Here is a 9996-nt window from a genome sequence, read left to right as displayed (position 1 = left end):
ATATGGTTTGATGAACAATTAAACTGAACTTTATTGTTTCCAAATGAGAATTGGATTCCTAATAAATTCAAAGACTGGAGCTTGGTTCCTGTTGCTATTCATCTCCTTCGTCAATGCCAGGAGAATTTTAAGTTTAATTATTCATGATGGAAAGTGCTTCCAATGGGAAATGTTTGTTAGTTTAGGCTCTTGATTAAACAACTGTTTGCAGAAGGTAAAGTTATGAGGGCTGATTTTCATTTGCACAAAGGCAACCTCAAACCACTCTGGCAGTGGGCATGAAAACCAGTGTAATGGATCCTCAGTATGGGCTCCCTTTAAGGCCCCTTTTCACTTCTAGAGGCAGATCATCCGTTGAAGTTATAACAATTTACATCAGCTGGGGATCTTCTCTTGGTTTAAAGGGGACTTAATGTACCTGAGAATCAGGCCCACAGCCTGTAGATTAGGGGTCGGCAACCTATGGCATGCATGCCAAAGGACCCCGGCAGACAGCAGCATGCCATTTAAATTCCTGCCCAGCCCAGCCCGCTCTTTTCCGCCCCCCGCCCACCATTCTCTCCTTGCAGGGCAGGCAAGCTTCCCCCTCCCCCTACCTCTTCCCCCAGCGTTCCTGCCCTTCCTTCTCTCCCTCCCTGTGGCCAATCAGCTGATGGACCTTGCTACGGAGGAGGGGAAAGAAAAGCAGAACCACAGCATGCTCTCTGCTCCGGGGACCTTGGGGAGGGGGGTGGAATCAGGGCATATCCCCTCCAGCCCCCTGCCATGAGCTGCTCAGGGCAGGGGGCTGGGAGCACCCCCATGACCCCAGCCCACACCCCCAGCCCTCTGCCCTTACTCCTGTATCCCCTCACACACACTCCAGCCCCCTGCCCTGACCCCTGAACCCCCCACGCCCCCCAGCCCTCTGCCCTCACTCCCAGGCCCCCCAGACAACCCAGCCCTGTGCCCTGACCCCTGCACCCCCAAACCCCCGCACAACCCCAGCCCTGACTCCAGCACCCCCCACACATACCCAGCCCCCTGCCCTGACTCCTGCACCCTCCTCACACACCCCCAGCCCCCTGCCCTGAGCACCAAATGGGAGCTCCTGCACACACACACCCCACATTTCCACCTGCACCCCTCACACCAAATGGGAGCTGCCCAGGTAAGTTCTCCACACCCAAACCTCCTGCCCCAACCCTAAGCCCCCTCTCTCATTCTAGCTCCTGGCCAGACCCTGCACCCCAACCTGCTCCTTCACCCCCAGCCCTGGTCTCAGCGCACTCCCACCCTCATCTCAGTGCAGAGAGAGGAAGGGAATGGCTAGAACCAAGGAGAAGGTAGGTACCTACTTTATGTGGACAGGGCCAGGACCCCAGACTGGCAGCAGGCTGAGCAGGGCCAGCAGCTAGGACCCTGGCTGGAAGGAGCCAGCGGACGGAACCCCAGACCGGCAGCGAGCTGAGAGGCAGTGGGCTGAGCCGCTCAGCCCACTGCTGGTCTGGGGTCCCGGCCACCAGCCCCACTCAGCCCACTGCCGGTCTGGGGTTCTGGCTGCCAGCCCCTTGCCAGCCGGGGTCCCGGCCACAGACCCCGCTCAGCCTGCTGCCAGCCTAGGTGAACGGAACCCCAGGCCGGCAATGGGCTGAGCGGGCCGGCTGTGTAAGATCAGCATTTTAATTTAATTTCAAATGAAGCTTCTTAAACATTTTGAAAACCTTGTTTACATATAACAATAGTTTAGTTATATAATATATAGACTTATAGAGCGAGACCTTCTAAAAAACGTTAAAATGTATTATTGACACGCGAAACCTAAATTAAAGTGAATAAATGAAGACTCGGCACACCACTTCTAAAAGGTTGCCGACCCCTGCTGTAGACAAATGTATCCTTGACATTATTAAATACCATGTCATGTCACAATAGGAATTTCAATATAGCTCACTTATGAAATGCTGGAGAATACTCCACTTGTAATACTTATTTAAGCAGGAGAAAATCCAAATGATATGAAGAACAGTTTGGTATCTCCATTACACAGAGAAACAATCTTTTTTTGAAACTGAGGCCAACTTTTGTTATAGAAACTTTGCACAAAGTATTAAAATAAATCCACCTCTGCAAGCAAATGTCACTCTTGTCCATGCCTGACTTATGCCTGTAAGTCTTCAATTTTAATGATGACTTCCTTCTCTTTTTTCTGAGTTTATAGGAACACAGGGTTAGAAGAGATTTCCTAGGTCACTGACTTCAGTTCCCTGCTATTGCAGGCAGCTATGTCTCATAATCCCATACCCATTTCATATTGAGCTCCATCTTAAAACTATTCATTTAGGTTGTTCACCCCCACTACTCCTTTTTAAAGGCTCTTGCAGAATCTCACTCCTCTAACTGTGGAAAACCTTCTAATTTACATCATAAAATTATTTATGGCCAGTTTATACACATTTATTCTTGTTCATTGTTGCATATACAGTCTTACTCTGATCCCAGGGTAGTCAGTGGCAAGACATTCATTGGTTTCAAAGGAAGTGGAATTGGTGCTGCTATTGATAACAGCTTTGAAATCTGAGTTTAAAGTAAAAGCAATTTCTCATATGATGAACTCTATAATTACCTAGCAATGATTTGACATATCTGTAGATAATTAAAATAATGGTGATGGAGACCTGAGGATGCCCTAGCATAAACAGTTTTAATTCCCAGTAACTCAATAGGATTTGCATCACTTTATGCCATAGAGAGTATGAGGAGACAGAGGAGTTGATTCAGCATAGCATCCATATTCACGAATGACACTGAAGCTCGTACTTAAAATTATTGCTAAAAAGATATAAATTATGGAAGAGATCTATCTTCCATGGAGAATTGTGTAGAGCCTTTCTTTAGTATTCAATAATGCACATATTGGTCTCTTAAATTATAGAGGTTAGTTTGACAACTATATAGAAAAGACAAAATTATCTATTAAAATTCTACAGAATTTTAGGGCAAACTTCTATAGATCCCAACTGAATTTCTATAAAGTCCTATTAGCTTCATTCCTTTACATTCTTTAGGGCTTCTGCAGTGGGGCCTTTTACACCAGCTATTAGCACTTATATAGTTCTATCTAAGACCTGTCTAGTAAAGTTAATAGTCTGAAATATTTGTAAATGTATTCTAAGTTACCTTGTATACATTTTAAGCCATTCCGTTTTCCATCTCAGGATTTTATTCAAGTATCATTAATTACATAATAAATGCTACATTTTGTCTATTAAATACTGTTTTACTATACGACACAAAACACTTGAGTTGGGTTAAATGGAGATATATTCTTTAAAGGTCACCCTTATTAATGGGAAAAAACGTAATTTAATTAGACCACTAACGCTCAACAGCACCATTTTGATTAAACCTCATTCTATCAGGAAAAGACTGCAATAACAAGCCTTTACAGGTAACCTTTCTGAAGGTAGCAGGTAGAAATCCTGAAGTATAATGGATGGTACAGTGTCTGTTTTATCCATGTTTGCTAAAGCCACGATATTAGGCCACAGTGGGTGATTTAAATAATTCCATTCAAGTGAATTCTACCTGTCAGGCATATATATCCTATGAAAATACTGCTTTCTGTTCTTCATTCACAGACAAGTAGTTTAAAAGACTGATAGGAAAAAGGTAATCTAACTGCCATTAAATGTTTAAATTATTTAGTAATTTACAGATGAGAAATGGTAGACAAATCTGTTAAGCACTTTGGTAACACCATAATTCAAAAGCCATCACTATTTGCATGTCCATAAAATGACATTATCAAACCTTTCCACAGTTCAGCAGAGCTAATGCACTCAAATCTAACACATTAATTTGTTAATACTGTCAAATCCATGCTGCTGATTCAAACACTGCTAATCCGCCATGGGCAAATGTTTACATTATCATTCCTTCCGAGATATCCCTGTTTTATATAGCAAGTAACAGAAGCATCCGTGATTTTAGCACATTTTAGCACATATCATTGTATTTCCCTCTCCTCTAGCGAGTTAGCTATTAGGTAATTAGGAATTGCACACTTTTGGAAATATTAATCTTACTTAAAGCCTTACTCAAACAAAAGTATGAACAAGGTCAACTGGGAGTTACATGAATAAGGATCAGACCATAGTTACCTTGCCATATAATTAAAATACATGCCTAAAACAATTAATGTTTTGTGAGATTAACATCCCCCTCTATTTCATATTTTACTTTTTTAAAATAATTTTTTTAACTTTCTGCAAAGGAGGTGATTAGCATCTGCATTTCTTTTTCGCATGTTGCTCTGTGTTTTACTTTACTTTTAATAGTTTCCCAAATTGTGCAAAGTTTACAGGAGAGTAAAAATCCACAACAATTATCATTCAGAGTAGCAGCCGTGTTAGTCTGTATCCGCAAAAAGAAAAGGAGGACTTGTGGCACCTTAGAGACTAACAAATTTATTTGAGCATAAGCTTTCGTGAGCTACAGCTCACTTCATCGGATGAAAGCTTATGCTCAAATAAATTTGTTAGTCTCTAAGGTGCCACAAGTTCTCCTTTTCTTTTTGTGAAATCATTGTATATCATTCTCCACTGGTGAATTAGTTAGCTTGAGTGTTATCTTGCACTCTGCCCTTTACCTGTAGCTACACATCAAGGCTGTGTCCAAATTTCTTGTTTCTTTCTCCATAACATCTCTAAAATACAACCTTTTTTCACTATTCATACCATTAAAACTCTTGGCCAGGATCTCATCATCTCCAGTCTTGACTAATGCAAATTCTTCCTGTCTGTCCTTTCTGACATCCACCTCATTCCATTCAACACATGCCTGCTAAGACAATCTTTCTGGTCTCATTCTGACCACATCAGCCAGCCCCAACTCCTTTCACTAGCTCCCCTTCTCCATTGCATCAGATACGAGTTTATGGTCTTCATTTTTAAGATCTTTCACAACTTTGTTTTTCCCTACAAGTATACAGTCATCCGCTTGCCTTCACTAATAATGCCAGCTTCAATCACCCAGTTTTCAGTTTCTCTTACAAGTACCTTGGAACTTTTTTCCATACTTCATGAACCCCCCTGGAATTAGATAGACTTTAACACCACTACCCTGTACTCCTTTATATCCTTCCTTAGTGCCCACTTCTATGTTGATGTCTTCAGGAAACAATCTACTGACATGATAGATGGTCAATAAGACACTATGATACATGTCTTAATTATTCATTGCCAATATATTTTAAAAATCATGAGAGTGGCCATACTGTGACGTGTACCAAATTCTTCAAAGGGAATGAACAGAACAGGGCAATTTATTAAGTGATACATTCCCTGTCATTCAGTCCCAACTTCTGGCAGTCAGAAGTTTGGGGACGCCTGGAGCATGGGGTTGTATCCCTGACCATCATGGTTAATAACCACTGATGGACCTATCATCCATGAACTCATCTAATTCTTTTTTGGGCCCAGTTATACTCTTGGCCTTCACAACATCCCCTGGCAATAAGTTTCACAGGTTGTCAGCACATTGTAGTACTTCCTTGAGTTTGTTTTAAACCTGATGCCTATTCATTTCATAGGGTGACCTCTGGCTCTTGCATTATGTGAAGGGGTAAATAACACTTTTGTGTTCACTTTCTCCACATCATCCTTGATTTTATAGATTATCATACCCCCACAACCATTGCCTCTTCTCTAAGCTGAACAGTCTCAGTCTTTTTTACCTCTCTTTGTATGGAAGCTGTTCCATACGCCCAATCATTTTGTTGCCCTTCTCTGTATATCTGTTTTGATATCTTAATATAATCTTCTTTTTTTAGGTGGGGCAATCAGAACTGCAAGTAGTATTCAACGTGTGGGCATACCCTGGTTTCATATAGTGGCATTATGATATTTTCCATCTAATTCTCTATTCCTAATGGTTCCTAACATTGTTAGCTTTTTTTGACTACCACTGCACATTGCATGGATGTTTTCAGAGAAATATCCATAATAACACCAAGATCTTTTTCCTGAGTGGTAACAGCTAATTTAGACCCCATCATTTTGGATGTATAGTTTGGGTTATGTTTTCCAATGTACATTACTTTGCATTTATCAACACTGAACTTCATCTCCCATTTTGTTGGTCAATCACCTAGTTTTGTGAGATTCCTTTGTAACTCTTCAAAGTCAGCTTTAGACTTAACTATCTTCAGTAATTTTGTATCATTTGAAAACTGTGCCATCTCACTCTTTGTTCTTTTTTCCAGATCATTTATGAATACGGTGAACTGCACTTGTCCCAGTACAGATTCTTGAGGGACCCACTATTTATCTCTCTATTGTGAAAAATGACCATTTATTCCTATCCTTTGTTTCCTATTTTATAACTAGTTAATGATCCATGAAAGGACCTTCCCTCTTATCCCATCACTGTTTCTGAAAGCCCAAGTGCATTATATCCACTGTTTCACCCCTGACTACATGTTTGTTGACCCCAATCAAAGAATTTGAAAAGATTGGTGAGGCATGATTTCCCTGTGCAAAAGCCATGTTGACTCTTCCCCAATATATCATGTTTATCTATGTACCTGATAAGTCTGTTCTTTACTCTAGTTAAAACCAATTAGCCTGGTACTGAAGTTACACTTACTAACCTGTAATTGCCAGGATCACTTCTGGAGCTATCTAACAGTCATCTGCTACAGAGGCTGATTTAAGTGATAGATTACATATCACAGTTAATAGTTCTGTAATTTTATATTTCAGTTTCTTCAGAACTCTTGGGTGAATAACTCTGGTCCTGGTGACTTATTACTGTTTAATTTATCAATTTGTTCCAAAACCTCCTCTACTGACACACCTCCATCTAGGACAGTTTCTCAGATTCTTCACCTAAAGAGAATGGTGTGGGTCTGGGAATCTCCCTCACATCCTCTGCAGTGAAGACTAACGCAAAGAATTCATTTATCTTCTCTTCAACAGCCTTGTCTTCCTTGAGTGCTCCTTTAGCACTGCATGAAGCCAATGAAGTGGGTTTTAGCCCACAAAAGCTTATGCTCAAATAATAAATTTCTTAGTTTCTAAGGTGCCATAAGTACTCCTGTTCTTTTAGCGCCTCTATCATTCAGTGGTCCCACTGGTTGTTTGGTGGGCATACTGCTTCTGATGTACTTTTTAAAAAAATGCTATTAGTTTTTGTGTCCTTTTCTAATTTCCCTTCACATTCTTTCTTAGCTTGCCTAATTATACTCTTACATTTGACTCGCTGGAGTTTATGTTCCTTTCTATTTTCCTCAGTAGGATTTGACTTCTAATTTTTAAAAGACTTATTTTTTAATCTCTAACCACCTCTATTACTCTGTTTAGTCTTAGTGGCATTTTTCTTGTCTTCTTGCTGTTTTTTATTATTATTAGGGGCATAGATCTAGTTTGAGCCTGCATTATGGTATTTTTAAAAGTTTCCATGCAGCTTGTAGGTATTTCACTCTGATGACCGTTCCTTTAATTTCCACTTAACTGCCTCCTCATTTTTGTGTAGTTTCCCCTTTTTGAAGTTACATGCTACCGTGGTGGGTTTCTTTGGTATTTCCACACCCCCCTTCATGGATTTTGAACTTAATTACATTGTGGTCACTATTACTCAGCAGTTCAGCTATATTCACGACTTAGACAAGATTCTCTGAGCCACCTAGGTCTAAATCAAGAATTGCATCTCCCCTTTTGTGTTCCCGGACTAGCTCCTCTAAGAAGCATTCATTAATGGTGTCTAAAAACTTTCTCTTGGCAACCCATGCTGAGGTGATATATTCCCAGCCAGTTAGGGGCTAGCTGAAATCTCCCATTGTTTTTGTAGCCTCTCTAATCTACCTGAGCATTTCACAATTACCATTTACCATCCTGGCCACATGGTCGGTAATATATTCTTACTGCTATACTTTTATTATTCAAACATGGAATTTCTATCCATGAGACACTATGTTACTGTTTGATTCATCTAAGATTTTTATTATATTTGGCTCTATGCTTTCATTCACATATAGTGCCATTCCCCCACCATTGCAACCTACTCTGTCATTCTTGTACAGGAACTCCTCACTTAACGTTGTAGTTCTGTTCCTGAAAAATGCGACTTTAAGCGAAACGATGTTAAGTGAATCCAATTTCCCCATAAGACTTAACGTAAATGAGGGGGTTAGGTTCCAGGGAATTTTTTTTCACCAAACAAAAGTCTGTATTGTGTATATATATATATATACACACACACACACACACACACACACACACACACACACACACACACACAGTATAAGTTTTAAACAAACAATTTAATACTAGTACACAGTGATGATGATTTTGAAGCTTGGTTGAGGTGGAGGAGTCAGACGTGGGATATTTCCCAGGGAATGCCTTACTGCTAAATGATGAACTAGCAATTGGCTGAGCCCTCAAGGGTTAACTCTCACACTCTACAAGGCAGCAGGAAAGGAGGGAGGGCAGACAGAGACAGAGACACACACCCTGTGTGTGTTTGAGAGATAGAGATGCACATTTCCCCTTTAAGTATGAAGACTGGGGTCAGAAGTACACTGCCTTGTTAATTAGATCAGCAAGTTGAGACCAGACCACAGCTCCCTCAGTCCGCATGTCTCCCCTGCTCTATGGAAGATGGGGTAAGCAGGGTGCAGGAGTAGGGGAAAGGGGGACACCCTAACATTAGCCCCCCTTTTCTTCCCCTCCCCCCACCACCCAGCAAGCAAGAGTCTCGGGGAGCAGCTCCAAGGCAGAGGGCAGGAGCAGCACATGGCAGTGTGGGGAGGGACAGCTGAACTGCCTGCAATTGACAGCCTGCTGAGCAGCTGCTGCACAGGGAACTTAGGAGAGTGGGGAGCTGATGGGAGGCTGCTGGTCCACCTTGGTTCCAAGCCCCCACCAGCTAGCTGCAACGGGCTGCTCTTCCTGCAAGCAGTGGACAAAACAGGCGGCTGCCAAACGACATTAGAAAGGAGCATTGCACAACTTTAAATGAGCATGTTCCCTAATTGATCAGCAATGTAACAATGAAACAACGTTAACCAGGATGACTTTAAGTGAAGAGTTCCTGTATATTTTGTACTCTTGTATTACCATGTTCCATTGAGTATCATAATTCCACCAAGTTTTAGTGATGCCTGTTATATCAATATCTTCATTTAATACCAGGTTCTCAAGTTCACCCATCTTAATATTTAGACTTATTGCATTTGTATACAATCACTTATAAAATATCAATAATTATTTACCTGCCTTCTTGTGATGTAACTGAATGGGATTCTTTTTTTCATTGGACTGTTTCTGTTCAATTCCTGTTTGTATTTTATCAAATTCTATCCTCTCCTCTTTACTAGGATACACAGTATCCCCTTTAATAAATTCTCCCCTATGGGATATCTCTGTCTGAACCATGTGCTCCTCCGCACCTCTCAGCTTTCCCCTAGCCCTTAGTTTAAAAACTCCTCCACTGGCATCTAAAATGAAATGAATTGTACTCTGGTTCCATTAAGGTTTAGATGGAGCCGATTCTTCCTATATAGGCCCCTCCTTTTCCCAAAAGTTCCCCAGCTTCAAATAAACCTAAATCTCTCCTCCTAATACCATTGTCTCTTCCATAAATTGAGATCCCACCACTCTGACTGACTAACTGGTGTTGTGTGTGGAACTGGAAGCATTTCAGAGAATGCTACAATGGAGGTCCTGGATTTTAATTTCTTACCTAGCAGCCTAAATTTGGCCTCCAGGACTTCTTGCATTTCTCCATAACACTGGGATCTACATGTACCACGACCACGGGCTCCTCCTCAGCACAGCACATATGTCTGTCTAGATGTCTCAAGAGGTCCACAACATTCACACCCCACAGGCAATTCAATCTTGTTTTTTAAATTAATCAACTTCAAACCATCTAGCTGACCTATGTAAACGCATATTCTTTTTTCCTGTTGCTCTCATCCGTCCTCCCTCAAATTCAGATCATCTCAAACTT

The sequence above is a fragment of the Lepidochelys olivacea genome (genome assembly GCF_965140295.1).
Source record: "Lepidochelys olivacea isolate rLepOli2 genome assembly, chromosome: 8".
Lineage (NCBI taxonomy): Eukaryota > Metazoa > Chordata > Testudines > Cheloniidae > Lepidochelys > Lepidochelys olivacea.
The sequence above is the reverse complement of the archived record's forward strand: the minus strand, read 5'-3'. Positions refer to the sequence as shown.